This window comes from Crinia signifera, chromosome 8 (genome assembly GCF_055691185.1).
Source record: "Crinia signifera chromosome 8, ASM5569118v1, whole genome shotgun sequence".
Classification (NCBI taxonomy): domain Eukaryota; kingdom Metazoa; phylum Chordata; class Amphibia; order Anura; family Myobatrachidae; genus Crinia; species Crinia signifera.
This window is the reverse complement of record NC_139224.1, coordinates 159,857,228-159,875,398: the sequence shown is the minus strand read 5'-3', so window position 1 is coordinate 159,875,398 and position 18,171 is coordinate 159,857,228. Positions and strand designations below refer to the sequence as shown.

Below are 18,171 nucleotides of genomic sequence, written 5' to 3'. Positions count from 1 at the left end.
CCTGCAAACTAACCCTAAACCTCCCACCCACAACATAACCTTAACCCTGCCTTACCTCCCCCCCCGCAATCCTACCCTAACCCTCCCACCCGCAGCCTAAGCCTGCCTTACCCCCAGCAATCTAACCCTAACCCTCCCACCCGCAGCCTAACCCTCTCTCACACCCCCTGCAATCTAACCCTAACCTCTCACCGCAGCCTAAACGCCCCATCCACTAGTGCAATATGGGCACTTTTCATGCGATTCTGACACATTGCATGCAAAAAGAATACATACGATGTATCGCATGCGATCCAGCTCCACGGGAGCCGCCGGGTGAGTTGCCAAGATACCACATGCGATACCTCCCACTAGTGGATGGCGGCCTTTACTCTATCCTTGCCTCACCTTAACTCTACACCCCCCCCCCCCAGCCTAATCCTAATGTATGAAAGCATTTTAACGAAGTTGAAAATATAATTGTCAATGTTGTGCTGTGAACATTGCAGATGTCAATATTATATCCCATTAAGTGCTACAAGCTAAAACCAACACATGTGACAATAACGCATGATGGCCAAGAGGGTGGAGACATGGGGGAGGCCCCTCCCCAAAAGGAAATAACTGCCAGATAATGACACTACAGTAAAATAGAGATGGCCATCGGCACATCCCCCATCGATGGCTTCTAGAGCAGGAACCATTGATGGCTATAAACCATTCTATCTCACACCATCGATGGTTCCTGCCATTGCTTAGCCGCGCATGTGCAGAGCAACGGGACGGGTTGCTGCGGGCAGCCTGCTCGGCCGGGATCCGTGCACAAACGCAGAAGAAACTTTAGCCATCAATCCAGTTTAAGTTTCTTTTGCGCATGCGCGCACCTCCCGGCGGGGCGGGCCGCCCGCAGTGCCGCCGCCAGACACAATGACACTACGCCCCCAACTTTTACCATCGGAAGCCATCCATCGATGGCATATAACTATTCGACCATCCACTACCGATGCCCAAAACGTCGAGCACTAGCTCCCAACCATCGATGTTTTGGGAGCATCGATAGTCGATGGCCATCCCTACAGTAAAATACAAAAGGAACCAGTAAGACGCAGCAATAATAAGGTAGTATGTTGGGGAACCATTAAACCATATAATGCGTGTTCTGTGTGCACGTTACATGAGCAAACATGGCTTAATGAAACTTGTACAACCGCCATAAATACCCCCATCGGCACATACCTTCTGTTAGAAGGCACGCTCCAAGTGACTAGGTCACCATGCCATCTAAATGCAGAGAACCCGCCACACTGACAAGCCGGTTCCTTACAGTTACAAAGCAGCAGCAATAACAAAATCTACCAGTCCCCAATCACCATACTACGTCAATGCAAACAAAAGAGTTCTCGGTATAGAATAAATCTACTTCTATTATGGTCGTAAAAGAGTTAAAACTCTGCAGAGAGTAACATGGCGGCTGTTCCCGGCAACCAGCTCCGCATCACAATGAGCCGTTAAGCTCCCGATGACTCCATACTTCCCCTGACTTTGCCGGAGTTCTAATGTATTTCTCTAGAATATTCACAGTGACAATAAACAATTCTGCATCAATATTTCTCTGGAATTGAAAACTGCTGGGTGATTTGACAGTGGAATATGTAATTAGGATGAAAAGAGAAAAGTACCAGCAATTTTCTAGCTGTAAAAATTTTGTTTTTCATAAATTCAAGATAAAAAAGGGATTTATCCTGTGTATTGCTACAGCCAGAAATGTATAACAGAGCGTGCCGTAGGAGGCTAGGCCTGATTCAGGGGCGCACTCCAGTAACTTGTGGCTGCCATAACGCAAGGGCAAGGGCGCAGTTTAAGCATTCCCCTTGTGTTCTTCTGCGCAAGGGACAGAATAAAGCGAGGGATGTCCAGTACACGGGGTGAATGCGATTACTCCACCATCGATGCACCATTGTATGCACCTCTGGTTGCATATATCATAGTACTCACCCTCACACATGCACAGTAGGTGTTTCCTAGAGGTGCACACCAGGACTAACACCCCCCCTCAGCAGGGGGCTCTGTGGGACCAAATGAAGTGAAAAGCGTCATTGTATCCCCGCTCACCACTGTGCTTCTGCCTATAATACCAGCATTGCACAGCGGGGGCATGGCCATGATGACGTGATCACTGGCCACACCCCCAAACACTCATTTCACTCATAGCTTCTCTCCTGACCCTATTGCCTCATGCCAGTGGCCCCGCCCTCCAGCTCACCCTCTCCGGGAAAGAAGGCAACCCTGCTCTAAGTACGTGAGCTAGTGCCCAAAATAAAATAGTGTTCCTGCAAGGATGTGGAGTGGGCAGGGCGCAGGATGTTGTGCCATTTGCGTGTTCAAAGGGGACGTGACCTACCAGTGCGGGGGCATGGCAATATCCATGTCACTATTGGGGGTGGTCTGGTCCCCCCTTCGTCACTGATGGGGGCGCATCCAGCACCTACGGAGGAGCGTGTACATATGCCATCTTTTCAAGTGGTGCCAGCAAGGGAGAGGGCAGGCTGTTTTAGTGAGACGCTGCTTAAGGGGCAGGGCACATTTGGCCCTTCAAAAATCAGGCAGGGTGCGATCCCCTGGTAAAACAGCCTAGCGTGAACATTAAAGTAAATGCCAGAGTTGCATAATCCTATATGTACAGCGTCATACATGTAAGGGAGAGTATTGAAATTACAATGATTATAAAATGATAAAGCTATCGTCTCAATATAAGACTGAATTGAACACAAATGACAATTCCAATGAAATTCCAATATCTCTTGTATTTAAATATCAGAATTCCGAAATTAATTGTCAACTGTGTAATACAATTAGATGGCCAAGACTTAACCCTTTGCGTGCCAAGGGAATTTGTCAAAATAGGTCTGAAATTTGCCAAGCAAACATTTTTAGTCATCATAAATGACCTGTAGTGTTACCTTCTATACGAGATAAAATAATAAAAAAAAAAAGGATTGTATTTGCATTTATATAACAAATGTGAGCAACGCTGGGATTTTTAGCAGATATTTTGAACATCTCACAGAGAAATTGGCACTCAAAGGGTTAATATAGGATGTAGCTGTTAATGTTTACGTTACGGAGGAATCTAACCGCATTTTAGAAATGATTTACAATCATCACCGATTTTAGATATTTGCACCAGGCCTCAGTCATGTTCAATATACAGTATATATACCATCTGCTTATGTGCCCATCCCCCTTTAGAAGGGTGCAGGGGAGTCACTTGGGGCACCAAGCCTACGAAGAGAGAAAAGAAGGCTCCACATAATTTTATGGTAAAGGGAAGGGTATTTTTGTTACTTCTATAACCAACCTTCACCAGAGATGATAGATTGGTGCTCTTATCCTGAAGTAATTTGATTTACAGGGATATAATATAGTAATACAGTATATGTATAAACTCATTTTAATTAATGGTTGTGTAAACGATGCTAGCCCAATGCAATCAGTACTTGTGTCATTTTTTGTCACTTATTTAATTAGTGCTAAGTGATGTCATTACCCCAGTATTTCATTAGCTCCTGTAATGAATAAGGATTACATGCTCCCTACTGTACACTTTACATTCTCTCAGTTTATAGATATAGAATAAGCCAACTACTCCTCAACTCTATGAGGTGAAGTACCGCCACTGGCCACTAGAGGCCAATCAACTAACCAAATTAATACTTTGTGTGTTAAAAGATGTCATAACAGAAAGTGAAAGCAATTTTTGCAGGGACACTAATCTGTTGCAATCTTCCTGGATATGGAGAGAGAGAGAGAGAGCTGTGAAGACAGATTGGAGGTAGGAGCAGATAGGAACTGGGGGTGGAGAGTTTGTGGGCTAAAAACTGTCACAGCTCAAAGTGAAAGTAAAAAACTGTCACAGCTCAAAGCGAAAGTACACTGCAGAAGCCGTCGTTTTGATGGGATTTTAACTAGTACAAGTTGAGTATCCCTTATCCAAATATCCGTTATCCAAATTATTCCAAAAACCATATTTTCCTAAAGAAATGTTTTTCTAAAAACCTACTGGGTACATCTGTAACTGGCACTACTGCAGAGATGACATGTAACTGGCACTACTGCAGAGATGACATGTAACTGGCACTACTGCAGAGATGACATGTAACTGGCACTACTGGGGACATAGATTTGTGCGCATTTCATGTATTTATACAACATAAATGCAAATGCAATACCTCATTCAAATATAAAAATATTCCAAAATACGGAATAATCCGTTATCCAAAACTGTTTCTGGTCCCGAGCATTTTGGATAAGGGATACTCAACCTGTCATGATATAAAATGGCAGCAATTGGTTTTCATAAAGTTACAGCCACTTTGGTTGTCAGACATCCTAGGACGTATCACTGAAGAGGATATATTATCATATTCTAGTTTGCAGCATTACCCTGTGAGAAGAATCAACTGTCTTTCTGCACACCTGTAAGTAATGGCCGCCTGACGGAGCTATACAATTGTATCTTACTTGTTGCCCCCAAATGCACTGGAAGCCCTACTGGAACTACAGATTGGGGAATTAAAAGTATCAGGCATTTCAGAACGCCATCTCAGGAAATAGCAAGCAGAAATATTGTGTGTCGGTGGCACTTGTGCAAAATACCCAAAACATTACCCACTATGGATCACAATTCAATTCACTGCGACTTTGCCACAAATTGTTTACTGCAGCTGAAAAAGTTACTACAGTAAATTGACTTTTTGCTATACAATTAGAAATCCACCAGTATGAACACACTTGTATTTTTGACCACAGTACGGTCAACTTTGGAGATGCATTTACTAAATTATCTCCAAATAACTTTGCCTGCTTTGAACCAAATCGAAGGACTTGATATTAAATAGACCTATAAGAGAGTTCTCTTCCATGGTTTATTAAATTGTACAACAAAAGTAGATAGATAGGTCATCATAACACTCTCATGTAGATATATGTTTCTGCAACCTCTGATAGTTACGACTATTGATCAATGTTATCAGCCTACCCCTGATGAAGTCATTTTATGATGAAACGCATTGGGTTTCTTATTGTGGATGATCTTATTGTCGTTAATCTGTAAACTTCCATTCGGCGGATCATTACCTTCAAAACTGATGTTAACAAGCTGAACGCATATTCATTGAGATTTTATTCATTCTTTGTGATCGGATTTTAATACAAAAAAACAAAATTCTTTGTACTTTTATTATATGTTCAATCACAAAAATCCGAGAACTTTTTCAGCCACCAGATATATTGGGAGTGTGCATACCTTATACCTTTTTATATATTGTCTGTATATCCCATATTTTTTGTACACACTTGAGTTCACTTTAATATAGATTATTTGTAGGTTTCAGCATACCAGGTTAACATAACATCTTGGCAAATTTCAAGTTACAGCATGGCAGGTTTTCCAGTAGGGTTCACCATCAGGGTACACTCCAGTGATCCCTAGGGTAATCCCCAACATATTGCCTAGCCACTAAAAGACACTGGGAACACTCCCCCTCTGTTCTGAACAAACATATAACAGGAAACCACAGGTGTTGTTAATTAGCCAAACCAGGATTCACATCGGATGAAGAAAACCTGGACGGGATCTAATCATTTCTCTCTTAACCCTTGACTGGATATTCCACATTCACGCCATGTTGAATTATGCTGTCAATAATAAATATATATATATATATATATATATATATATATATATATATATATATATATATATATATATATATATATATATATATATATATATATATATATATATATATTAAAAAAAATTTGGTACTCTTTACCTAGCACGGCGCCCATCGTGGTCATCGCGGCCATTGAATGCACTAAAAAAATCGGGTGCGACGCGACCGACGCGATGCCCGCGATTTCCCATAGGGAACAATGTTAAATTTCTCAATTGACCCGATTTTACTGTTCAATGCCTCAATTGACACGATTTTTCCATAGGAAACAATGTTAAATGGCCCACAGAGGCCAAATACCCACCCTGAAGTGTGAAATGGCCCCCACAATTGTTAACGCCACCCCACGATCAACGTGAACCCGAAGCGTGGCGAGCGCAGCGAGCCCGCGAGGGGCGGCGGTACGCGTCCTACGACCTTTTCATACCCCCACTATCCACGTCGGCGTGGAGTTGAGAAGCCCGCGAAGGGACGCGTTTACCTGTGAAGGTATCCGCGTCCGCTCGCCACACTATTCTATTCTCAACTCCACGCCGACGTGGATAGTGGGGGTATGAAAAGGTCGTAGGACGCGTACCGCCGCCCCACGCGGGCTCGCTGCGCTCGCCACGCTTCGGGTTGACGTTGATCGTGGGGTGGCGTTAACAATTGTGGGGGCCATTTCACACTTAAGGGTGGCTATTTGGCCTCTGTGGGCCATTTAACATTGTTTCCTATGGAAAATCGGGTCAATTGGGACATTTAACATTGTTCCCTATGGGAAATCGCGGGCATCGCGTCGGTCGCGTCGCACCCGATTTTTAGTGCATTCAATGGCCACGATGCCCGCGATTTTTTTACCTGCGATGCTCACGATCAAAATCGTGGGCGCCGTGCTAGGTAAAGAGTACCAAATTTTTTACAACACATACATGGAGGGAGCTTCAGGCCAGTACAAAGCCTGGGGACCCTTTGTAGAATTATATTACTGCAGATAATATTTAATGTAACTGTACAGAAGATGCGCTATAGAAACAGTCAATATAATGAAATATGCACAGAAAGACAGTTCTCTGTGGAGCATGCTGCAAATTACACAATAGCAGTTTACTGAATATTTATGTAATATTAAGTTTAGGGCTATGTACAAATAAGCATTACCGTCATGCATTTAACATGAGTTTGTAACTGACGTTAACGGTTATTGTGGACCCTTCTTGTTTCAATTTACTGGTCCTCACGGACATTAATATATATTTATTATATCAGCGGCTGCACTATTAGGTACATCTTATTACCTGTTAACTAGTGCAAATGGCTAATCACTAGTTACAAGTCTGTCAATAAGACAGAACAACATAACATCCCTGTCCGTTCTGGCGGCTGTGGGCACCTTCATGGAACAGCACCTCACTTGCTTTTTTGGGTGCCATCTAGTGGCTGCCATGGGCAAAACACCTGATTTCCACCATAGAGGCGAGAAGCAACACTACTCTTATTATGTAGGATGTTGCAGCATATAAAAAACAGGCAGATTTGGTCAAGAGGCTCAGTTGTTGCGCAGCACGAACACCAAATTGAGGAAGAAATGTGATCTACGCAGCTTTAACCACAGAATAGTTGTTGGTACCAGTGAGGGAGGTTTCATCTCCTGGGATTCTCACACATAACAGTCTCTAGCATTTGTCAAAAATGCCACAAAAAGCAAAAACTAAAACAAAGGGAGAATGGTTAGACTGGCCCAGGCCAACAGGAAGTAACTGATATAACCATGCATTACTGCGCAGTTATGAAGGAGAGCAGAAATTAATGTACAGCACATAGAACCGTGCAGTGGACACCAGGATCCGCTCATGTCAGATTTGAACAGGACACCAAGGCTTCAACTGTCACACGCTCATCAGCACAGGACAGTTGCTATTGGAAAAACATCACCTGGTGTAACTTCTCAATTTCTCTTTCAATATACAGAAGCTACTGTAGGTCGGAATACTAGTGTACAGAACATGAGGCAATGGATCCATCCTGACTTGTGTCAACAGTTCAGACTGGTAATGGTGTAACGGTGCGAGGAATGTTTTATTGGCAGGCATATGCCCTTAGAACCACAGCCTACCATTACGGACTGCCACAGCCTACTGGTACTGGCCAGGTGCAATACCTCTAACACTGTTCCACCAATATGACAATGGGCTGAGCGTGTTCTAATGACCATCGCAGTCACCAGCTCTCAAACCAGTTGAATAGCATTGGGGACGAGCTGGAAGGTAAAATTTGCAGAATGAATGTGCAGCCGACAGCACAACAGTTTCTCAGCTTTTTGGCTAAGATCAAGGGGGGTTATTCTGGTTGATGCGAATTCGTATCCTTTTGAGTCAACCAAACCCCGCCTTGTGAATGATGGTACGCCGGACCACCATTTGCAAGGCGCGTATGTTCGCATTGGCTGCAAATGGATGCTCGGACGGATGGGTGAGTGCACCCAGCGAACAGTTTGTTTGCCATGGATGCACGGACCCAGAGCATGCACATGCGCAGAAATGCGCAAAGCAAAAAAACATAGTCCCTAAGGTCCCAAGTGTAGTATCTGTTCTCATCAGTGGGTGTGGACCGACCCCCGGCAGAAGAATAGAGAAAGGCTTGACCTAGTAACTGCTCTAATGGGCGGAGGGGATGGGACTCCTCATGCCTGGGAGCAGCAAAAAGTCTTGCTGAGTACCTTCACCGTGCTGGGGGGAGAAGATAGCCCTCCCCACTGGGAGTAGAGGGGAGAAACATCGGGCCTAGTAGGTGGCTCTCAATGGAGTTTGTAGCCTCCAACGGATAAGACAGCGAAAAGCTCAGTCTAGCATCCATTCCCAAGGAGCGGGGGAATCGCTGGGACTGAGTAGATTGCTCCTATTTCAGAGGTTCATAGCCTCTGATGGGGAGTCAGTGAAAAGCCCAGCTTAGTACCTTAACCTTGGGATGCAAGAAACACTGGGACTGAGTAGATTGCTCTTTCTAGGGGGCCTCAACCCTCAAGGGAGTCAATGGAAAAGCCAGGTGGAGTATCCATTCCCATGCCAGGGGTTGCAAAAAAAATTGTCTGGCTGCTTATAGCCTGATGTGTAGCCTGCCTCCTGGAAAACTTGGAGGTGTCCAAATTTTTCACACCCCCACCCCGGCCTTCTGGCTGGGGTCACTTTATTAAATTTCTCTTCACCCCTCGCACGTTTGTCACTTTTATTCACATTTTCTTTTACTGTATTTCGTTTGTTTTTGGGCTGTGTGTACGACCCTTATGGGCTACCTGCTCCCCAAGCACTAAAGCTCTCTCCTTTTGGGGGATAGCTGCGGTCCCCAAGGGCAACCCTGAGCCACAGGGCGGAGGGAAGCCTACCAAGAGTCTCTCCAAGCTTCGGCGAGGAGGACCCACCTGCCCCTAACCCTTCCAGGGGTTGAGGGAAGAGGGCCTCTGAGCTTTGGCGAGGAGGACCCACCAATTCCTATTTTCCCCTCTTAGGCCTTTTGGCTGAGAGGGGTTAGGGGAGTAACGGGGACGTTCTCCTTTGGGAGAGGGTCCATACATACATACATACATACATACACCCCTATGCACAACTTAGGTCACTGCACTGAGTGTTTGGAGCACCACCTCCGGCTCCAAGTAAAGAAAAAATAAATAAATCTGCAGCAACCACAGTATGACCGGAAACTTCATGGTGTTTCCATCGATAGTGGGGTTATTTCCAGTACACAGAGAGGGTTATGGCTGTGTGGTTGCACTCTTATACACAAGCACCTTGATGTATGTCTGTCAGTCAGACAGTGATGTGCCTTTCTGTCCGAAGCCTGCCCGTATGGTTTAAAGTTGGTCATGTGACAATTGGAAGCATTCAGTTATATTGTAATCGGTGCAGTCATTGGGAAATAATGAGCGGTCATGTGATCTAAGGTGTCCAAACATGTTACTGTGATTTTGTCACTATACCATGTCACTTTATTACGACAGCTTATCAATTTCAATACACCCCCAGATTCACAAATTTCTCTGTAAATGAACTTGATATATGTTCTGACAAGAGATGAAGCCACTAGCTGTGACTCGTGGATGTGGCACTCCCTGTGAAGCCACACTCTTAACAACGAGGAAAAGCGTGTCAATGGTGACGCATGTCAATGAAGACGCATAAGTTTGTTGGTCATGTGACAGGCGAGCACATGCTTCCTGCTTACATTCAGCCCACAGTCAAGCATGGATGAGGTTCCTTTATGGTCTGGTGATGTTTTGGTGCGATTGATGACTTCATAAAAATCTAAGAAATCATGGACTCCAAACATCCTGGAACACCATGCCAACCCTTTTTATGTGTGCAGAAGAACATGGTTTGGCATCCCCCGAGTCCTGATTGCAATCCGACTGGTCTCCAACTTGTGATCATCTGTGTTCCAGATGGTCAAGTAATAAGACAATTCCACCTTTGGGGGCTGCTACAAGATAAGTGAGCTGCAATCAGCTAAAACGTTATACTGCTGTGATTGGTGGATTCTTTCAGGAGATAAAAAAATAGTAGGAAAATCAAAGCTCAATTTATTTGTAAACAATCTATTTGTGTACAAATCATGTTTATTTACAAACACACACACTTAAAATATATAAGTTAAACCACTTTGAGTTCATCTCGCGGAGTAACACTGTCTGTTTCCAGCTAAAGTATATGTATATGTATATATATATTCATCACAAACTAACGTTATTTGTTCATTACTTTCTGTGACAACAACGAATTTGATAGTTCAAGGGTCATTTGATAGGGAGTGTTACGTAAGACTAATGATATTTTCCCCTATAGAAAAAAGCAAAAAAGTGTGGGGTGCGCTTTCCCCCTTTGAGCTGCAAATTGTCAAAATAAATCTTCTGGGATCAGATTGGGTCAATCCTATGGCCCATACCCAATTAAGGCCAATAGGTCGACCACTATTGGTCAACAGGCCACATGAAAAATGGTTGACAGGGTCAAAAGGTTGACACAAGCAGTAGGTTGACATGACAGTAATTTTTCACCTTTTTTGGTGACTATGTTGACCTACTGTATGTCATTATGGACATGGTATAAGTTTACCGCGTCCTCTCGCTTTGCTCGCCATGATTTGGGCACACTATTATATTGTCCCTCTGTGTCCACACGGATTGGTAAGTAAGAAAAAACACCGGATTCAAATCAATTATTTTTGGTGGGAAAAAAAAGTTTATTACATTTGGGGTGCATAAAAAAGATTTTGGGGTTCTTTGAGGCTATTTTCTAACCCACAATGAAGCTAACTGAAAACTTCCAAATGCCTAATTAGTCATTAGGGGAGGGTCTGGGAAGGAGCTCTGGAGCAAGTCCAAATATTTTTAACTTAATATAATGATTTTCCCACCTTTTCATACCCTCAGGGTGGTGAGCACAGAAAAATGTGAATTTACTCTGAGAGTAGCAATGTTTGAAACTTTGCAAATTGGTTGCCAGTATATTACCGCATTCAATATAAAATACTTCTACTGATACCCCTTTCACACTCGCAAAAATATCCCGGGTTTGATGCACATGAACGCTCATCAACCCAGGATTTAGCTCAGTGTGAAAAGGTCTAGAAAGAATATACCGGGATGAGCATTCTGGGATTCCGAAATCAACACGGGATGCTCAAAAACCCGGGATATTTTTGAAAGGGGTATTACGCTCTGCACAAGATCTGCGTCTCACATCCACACTCATTAAGTGCACTTACACTTGCAGGATTTTTGTCGGGCAGCACCCACCCTATATGCCCTTATAGAGACAATAAGACTCTCCTCTAGCATCCAAACATTCAAGTGTTCCCTGAAATCTCACCTCTTCAGACAAGCTTATCATATTCCTGAACCCCACATAACCTCCAGTAGCATTTATATCTAATTGCATCCCATCAGGACCGTCTAGTTTGCTGATGGGACTGCCATTCTATTGAATTCTATCCTTATGCATCTCTCCTATTATCCCTATAGATTGTATAGTGTTCCCGCTAGGCTTTTTTAGCGGGACGTTGCGCCCTGCCCGATTTTTAAAGGGCAAAATGCGGCCTGCCCCTCCAGCAGCACCCCGCTAAAAGAGCCTGCTGCCTGTCTTGCTGGTGTGCCCAGGGAAGCTCCAGGCATCGCAATTTTGGCGGCGCTAGGCTTCTCTGGCAGCTCATGGACTTCGGCAGGGCTAGGTCCGCCCCCCTTGCACGATGTTGGTGGCCCGGGCACGACCCTTTAGTAACGCGGCAGCCCAAGCACGCCCCATTTAGTGATGCAGCGGCCCGGGACCGCCTACAACGATGATGTCGGCGGGCCTGGTCCGCCCCCCTTATGGTGCCCCCAAGCAGCAGCGCCCTGCCGCAGTTAGTTCCTAGAAGGAACACTAGATTGTAAGATTGCGAGCAGGGCCCTCCTACCTCTATGTCGGTTTGTTTCTACCCAGCTTGTTTAATCACTGTTGTTTCCAATTGAAAAGCGCAACGGAATAAAAAAATATATCCGGGTCGTGGAGCAGATTTACCACCATAACGTCTCGTGCAAAGCAACTCGTACCTAACTGGTATATAAGCAGCAGCGCTTAAACAGCCCCCAACGGTAGCCATTTTGAAAACTATCTTAACACGCAAATGCAGTGGCCAGCGCGGGTCTCCGGATGGATAAGTATTAAAACATGGGTGCAGTGTAGGATCAGGGGCCCATGTACACTGCACTCATGGCTGGCTACTGTGTTACCAGAAAAAAAAAAAAAGGGAAAAAAATCCCCATAAATTTTAACTCGCGGTAAAACGGATAATACTGCCACAACCATGCCAATCGTTCTTCTTGAGTTTTACCATTAGAAGTCAGAAAAGTGGATTTTACAGCGTAAAGTTAGGCCAGTGACATTATCTAGCTAAAATGAAAGCTTCATCCAATTTCTTCGGTTACATTATCTTATCCTAGGCAGAAGAGATTTCTCAGAGAGACTTCCTTTAAATGACCTGCAGTGAAGAACATCTGTAATAGCCTCATGGAAAATGAAGGGCTGAACATTCACAGCGGAAAAAGGAAAAAAAAAAAGTACAATAGGACTTGTAATGGGTCTCCAATATCCGTCAACAGCAGCCACTGGGATGTCCAGTAAGTGTTCTTCTGTTCTTCTAAAACAAAACAAATCAATTAGGGTTGAAATGATTTGATGCCTGTCATCCAATCCGCACACAGGTGACCCCTGCAGAAAATCACAATGCAGTTTTCCGATATGATCAATGTTTAAATGCCTCCTGCTCAAATTAGATCAACAGGTTACAGCTGGAAAAGCTACAATTATTTCCATCGCTGTGTTGTAGACATTGCAGAGCATCAGCTGCCAGGCAGAGACGTGCAGTATTGCCTACCCTGCTTCTTTATAATGAGATGAGCCCCTCACCTTGGCAAAGTTTACCAATCTACTGTCTTAGCACAATAAACAGAGTTTGGCGACTGCTTTCAAATGGGAACTTTCGCGCTAACGAGCTTGAGGCCTTGACAGCGCATAGAGGTTGCCAGAAAGGAAGAAAAAAAAAATATTTATTGCAAAAACCTCAAAGAGAAAAACAGGGAAGAGAGAAATATCATTTGCATCCGATGGATTTAATGTGATTCGACGGTTCGGCGCTTCGCAGCTGAGCACGGCTTCGTCCAGTATATAATTGACAATACGATTGGTATACATTCAGGTGATCAGCCTCAGTAAAGACACCAGTACAGCAATTTTAACCTGAAACAAAGGGGGGTAATTCACCTGTCACCTGCATCACCTGTCTCCACTAAGTGCTGTGAACTTAATCGCATATTTAAAGGGTTAAAATTCTTAGCACCTGACCCCCGTCATCCAGTAATATTCCCTATAGTGCAGACCAGGCTTGTACTAAACAGTTTGGATAGACAAGAAAATGTGCAATAAGACTTCATCATTAATGTGTGTAGAATTGCAGCAGTCATGTCTCCAACAAGTCTTATCTACAGTATTCTGCTTCCACCATGATCCAGTTAGGAATGTATCTTTCTATCTACTGTGTCTATCTAGCTCTCCATATCAACCCTCACATGCCTGGACTGATGGGGTATTTAACATTTTCCTGCATCAAAAGCTCCAAGCAGCATCAAATTAATTAACCCGTTCCGCTGAGATACCCCTGCCAGCCACAGGAACAGAACCAATAAAATGCAATATTGATCAGTAAAAAAAAACAATAATTCATTTTTAACAGACGTTAAACTCTGCTTGCACTGATTTTCCTGCTTGTTCCATAATAAATGCAAGTGGAGTGCGTTTGCGGATTCACCCCCACCTCCTGGGTTTAAAACTGTCAAATGACAAGCAGAAACAATGATCTTTCTTTACTTCTATACTGCAAGGAAGATGCTCCTCTCTGTAGCATCTGGAGATGTTCTTGCTAATCACCAGCAAAACCTCAACAGGTGGAGAGAACCCTATTCCCGACTTCCACAGCCAAGATTCACCAACACAATGCCACCTCCTGACAATGCCACACACGGAACCTGATAACACACATCAGAATCATTGCAATTAACGAGGACGTATCGATCAGAATAATCAATGAAGTTGGAGGGAAGAGGGGGGGGGGATAAACACACACAAATAATCCTGGACAATTTACATTACACACTGCCAAATGTAATGACTACCTGGAGTATAATGCTGAGGCTAATATGGGTTGCAGCATTTATTGGTAGAAGGCATGGAGCACTTAACCAAGATAGGGGGGATCTGGGGTGCAGGAGGATGGAAGACGAAGGTGGGTGCTGCATGTGGCATCTGAAATGTGAAACAATACGGACATTGGGACATTTGCATATACCTGTATACCCATACTACGCCAGTCAGGAGCAGCAATAAAAGTCTTTCCAGGTGATAAATAAGTGGGAAGCAGCTATGAAAAGTGCAGCGTTTGTGTAATAAGCCCTGAGAGGGGCAGTAAGAGGTGTTTGGAGGGATGCATGTAAATATGACAGTCCTGTACGACTGAAAGGGGGTATTTGGGCTGTGCAGAAGGTAGAGGGGCATTTCTCTGTACAACTGCCGGCAGCCCCAGAGCCATGGGCATCCAATATACAAATGGGCTACCTAGCGGACACCCCCTGTTGCTCCCTGTAGACTACTATTGGGCAGATCTGGCATGTTTTGGGTCTGCAAGTAGCTGGGTACCAGGTTGGAAATAATACAGCCTGCAGCTACATGGACAGAGATGAGCTGGTTGCAAATCAGGATGAGAACTAATTAGCTGGTACCTGACTAAGAGTGTGGCAATGGGGCAGAGGGGGCTGCAATGAGGGCATGCAACCATATCAGACCAGCAGGTAGGTAGGTGGGGGGTAGTTTGGGATGATGTCATGGGGCATTATTGGGCACTTAAAGATAATAAGACATTATTCAAGGTTAGGTAATAATAATTCTGCCACTGAAGCACCAGAGCATGCCAACCAGGGTGGTCCAGCTGGCAATGGGGGCAATAGGGTAATTAGGAGACGTGCACTTACAGTCTGAGGGCATTGCCAGGGTGCAGTCCTGTCCTGTTGCAGCTTCTGGGGGTCCTGTCCCCTCTGCTTTCTCCCCCTGCTCCTCTCCTCCGCTCCGGCTGCAGCTTTTCTCTGTATTATCACTCTCCTCCTCACTCTGTGTCTGTGATGAGCCCTGGCTGCTGGTTCCTGGCTGCTGCTGCTTCTCCGATACCGAGCCGTGACCGCGCACTGCGCGCCCCCGCCTCCTCCCCGTGCCGCCGGACTACAGCGCGGTGCGCGCACAGCGACTCCTCTGCTTCTTCGGCAGGCGCGCTCGTTCTCGTCCACCGGGAGTCGCGGGAGCGCGCAACAGGCACCTGTTTTACACGCCGCGCTCGTGCGAGGGGAAGGAGGAGGGGGGCGTCGTCGGGGACGTGCCCACCTGTGGCTGAGGTGTTTTTCGGAAAATGTCTTTAAAAATAAAAAAATGTCTTTATTGAGTCCATTAACTGGTTATAGATTGCCTCTTCCTGGTCACTTGTTCTATTATTTATAACACCATCCGTCATAGTAATGACTGGAGTTCTGTCCTAGGCTTCCCATTATCACTGGGAGTCAAGGTCCAATGGGTCACTGTTAATAAAGAAATTATGATATTATTATGCAATGTCTGTGAGAAGAGACTGGAAAGTGGAAACCACTGCTTCCCCTAGTATACCACTTAGGGGCTGTGTATATGCCAGCACTAGGCAACCTAGGCGCCTCCAAGTGACTATAAACTGGCAGCCCGGCGTGTCTCCGACTGCTGGCATCTCCATACCACCTGCAATATATACAGGCTGCTTTATATTATCAGTAGTACAGTGGGAGCATTGGGGGCCGGACCGGCCACCTGGCACTTCTACCCATCAGGTCGACAGTGTCCAGATTTACTGTCAAAAGGTCCACCACTGTATTGGTCGACAGTCAGATCAACACACATGAATAAAGGTCGACAATCATAAGGTTGACATGGTCATAGGTTGACACAAGCAGAATGTTGACATGGAAAAAGGTCAACATGGAAAAATGTTGACATGAGTTTTTCTAGATTTTTACTTTTTAATACTTTACCTTCCTAGTGGGCATGGAGCCTGAAGCCTTGCGAGCGTAGTGGGGCACCATGCCCGAAGCATGGTAGCGTAGTGAGGCACCATGCCCGAAGTATGGTAGCATAGTGAGCCATGCGATTGAACGTGGTAATCTTGTATGGTGTCCATGTCAAACTATGTTTACATTGACACCCAAAAAAAACCTGTCAACCTTTTCCCATGTCGACTTTTTCCATGTTGACCTTGCCTGTCGACCAATAGTGGTTGAACTATTGACTGTTGACCTAGACACTGTAGACCAAATGATTCACAGTCCTTGTGGCAATTCCAGAAGGGCCATGGCTGGATGGGGTGGGCAAGCAAATAGTACCATGGCCAAATAGCAAAACTGTAGCAGTGCATGCTGGGATGTGTAGTTTAACAACAGCTGGAGGGCCAAAGGTTCTCTGTCCCTGCTCTATTCCATCCTAGAAATTGATAGACAGAATACGATTGCTTGCTATGCACTGCCACTTCTACCTCTTTTCACATCTTTTCATTTTTAGAATGGTTAAGTCAGGCATACGGCCCTCCAGCTGTTGTGAAACTACACATCCCAGCATGCCTTGCCATAGTTTTTAGCATTCCCTAATAGCAAAACTGGCAAGGCATGATGGGACGTGTAGTTTCACAACAGCTGAAGGGCCATCCTTTGGCCATGCCTGGTAAGTTGACTCCTATTCTTGTATCAGCTTCATTGATAATTAGTTCTTGGTCTTGTCACAGTCCTGTCATATATTTGTGGTCATTTTACTTTATTAATGTAACAATTTTATCGAACACCGATTCCCACTGTATGGAGTGATTATCCCTAATATTGCAGAATTTCTTATTGATCTTCACCTAAAATTAATTCTGAATGATGCTTTAGCCTTAATATTGTAGTAATATATATAATTGAATATTGATTACCATGCTTGTACTATTTTAATTAATAATTGATCCATAATCTTGTAGCTATTTGATTTATCGTTAGACCATGTATATGACCTGTCAGGAACTCATCGGGATAAATGAAACCTATAGGAAGAAGCAGTGAAGCATATGAAGTATCGCTCAGGGACAGGATGTATGCTAATGAGCCATTGAGAGCACTTGTACGGTGCCCATTTATTGTGTTACAATTCTATTAGCCAAATCAATGTGTAACAATGTAATAGTGCCGCTCCTTTTGATCAAAGCATCTAAATCAGTCATAAGTGCTGGACTGTGATGCCTTATTGCCATTGTAATTACATGGGATCTCAACACACAGGGGTTTATTCTGGTTCGGGCGGCTGGGCCGTAAGCGTACGTTCCGGGATTTTTTTTTTGATCTGCGCATGCGTACCTTCCGCAATGCGCAGGCGCGACGATTCCACAACGCTCACGGACGGTTCTTTCCGTGCGAAAAAACCTGTCCGCAAGAGTACGGTCATTGTGGGCGGGATAAGGGCGTGTTGAGGGGAGCGGCCGAAATAATGAGGGAAACTGGGCGTAAACATGGGTGTACACGGGGGTGTGCACAAAAAATGTACGGTGCTACTACCGCTCGATCGGCGAAAGCCCCGTGCATTTCGGACACAAAACAGGCGGCCGCCACCTCCAGACCACCCCTACAGATACCGCATGAGAGCGAACGCCTGGGTCTGCTAATTAACGCTGATTACTACTCAAACACATACACCTGAATGTAATAAGCAATGCTGCAGGCTATTAAGTCCAAACCATTATTTCACTACCTGCAAGCCACACACAGCCCTCAAACACATTGGAAGCTTATCTTTCTACACTTCAACATGTAAAGGTTGGTTTCATTTTAGGTAACATTCATTCTAAGACCTGCTTATATATGTCA

At 44.6% G+C, this 18,171-nt stretch overlaps 1 protein-coding gene across 19 annotated transcripts in view; it reads right to left on the bottom strand.

The window, feature by feature from the left end:
- Positions 1-15,527, bottom strand: part of PTPRF (protein tyrosine phosphatase receptor type F) — a 675,453-nt gene extending 659,926 nt beyond the window's left edge. For 12 of the 19 annotated variants that reach the window (XM_083157546.1, XM_083157555.1, XM_083157551.1 and 9 more), the window contains exon 1: positions 15,244-15,527. The gene's annotated coding sequence lies outside the window, so the exon portion shown is untranslated. The remainder of the gene's footprint in view (positions 1-15,243) is intronic. The other 7 variants (XM_083157561.1, XM_083157566.1, XM_083157562.1 and 4 more) reach the window with 1 other exon arrangement.
- Positions 15,528-18,171: the final 2,644 nt, after the last annotated feature.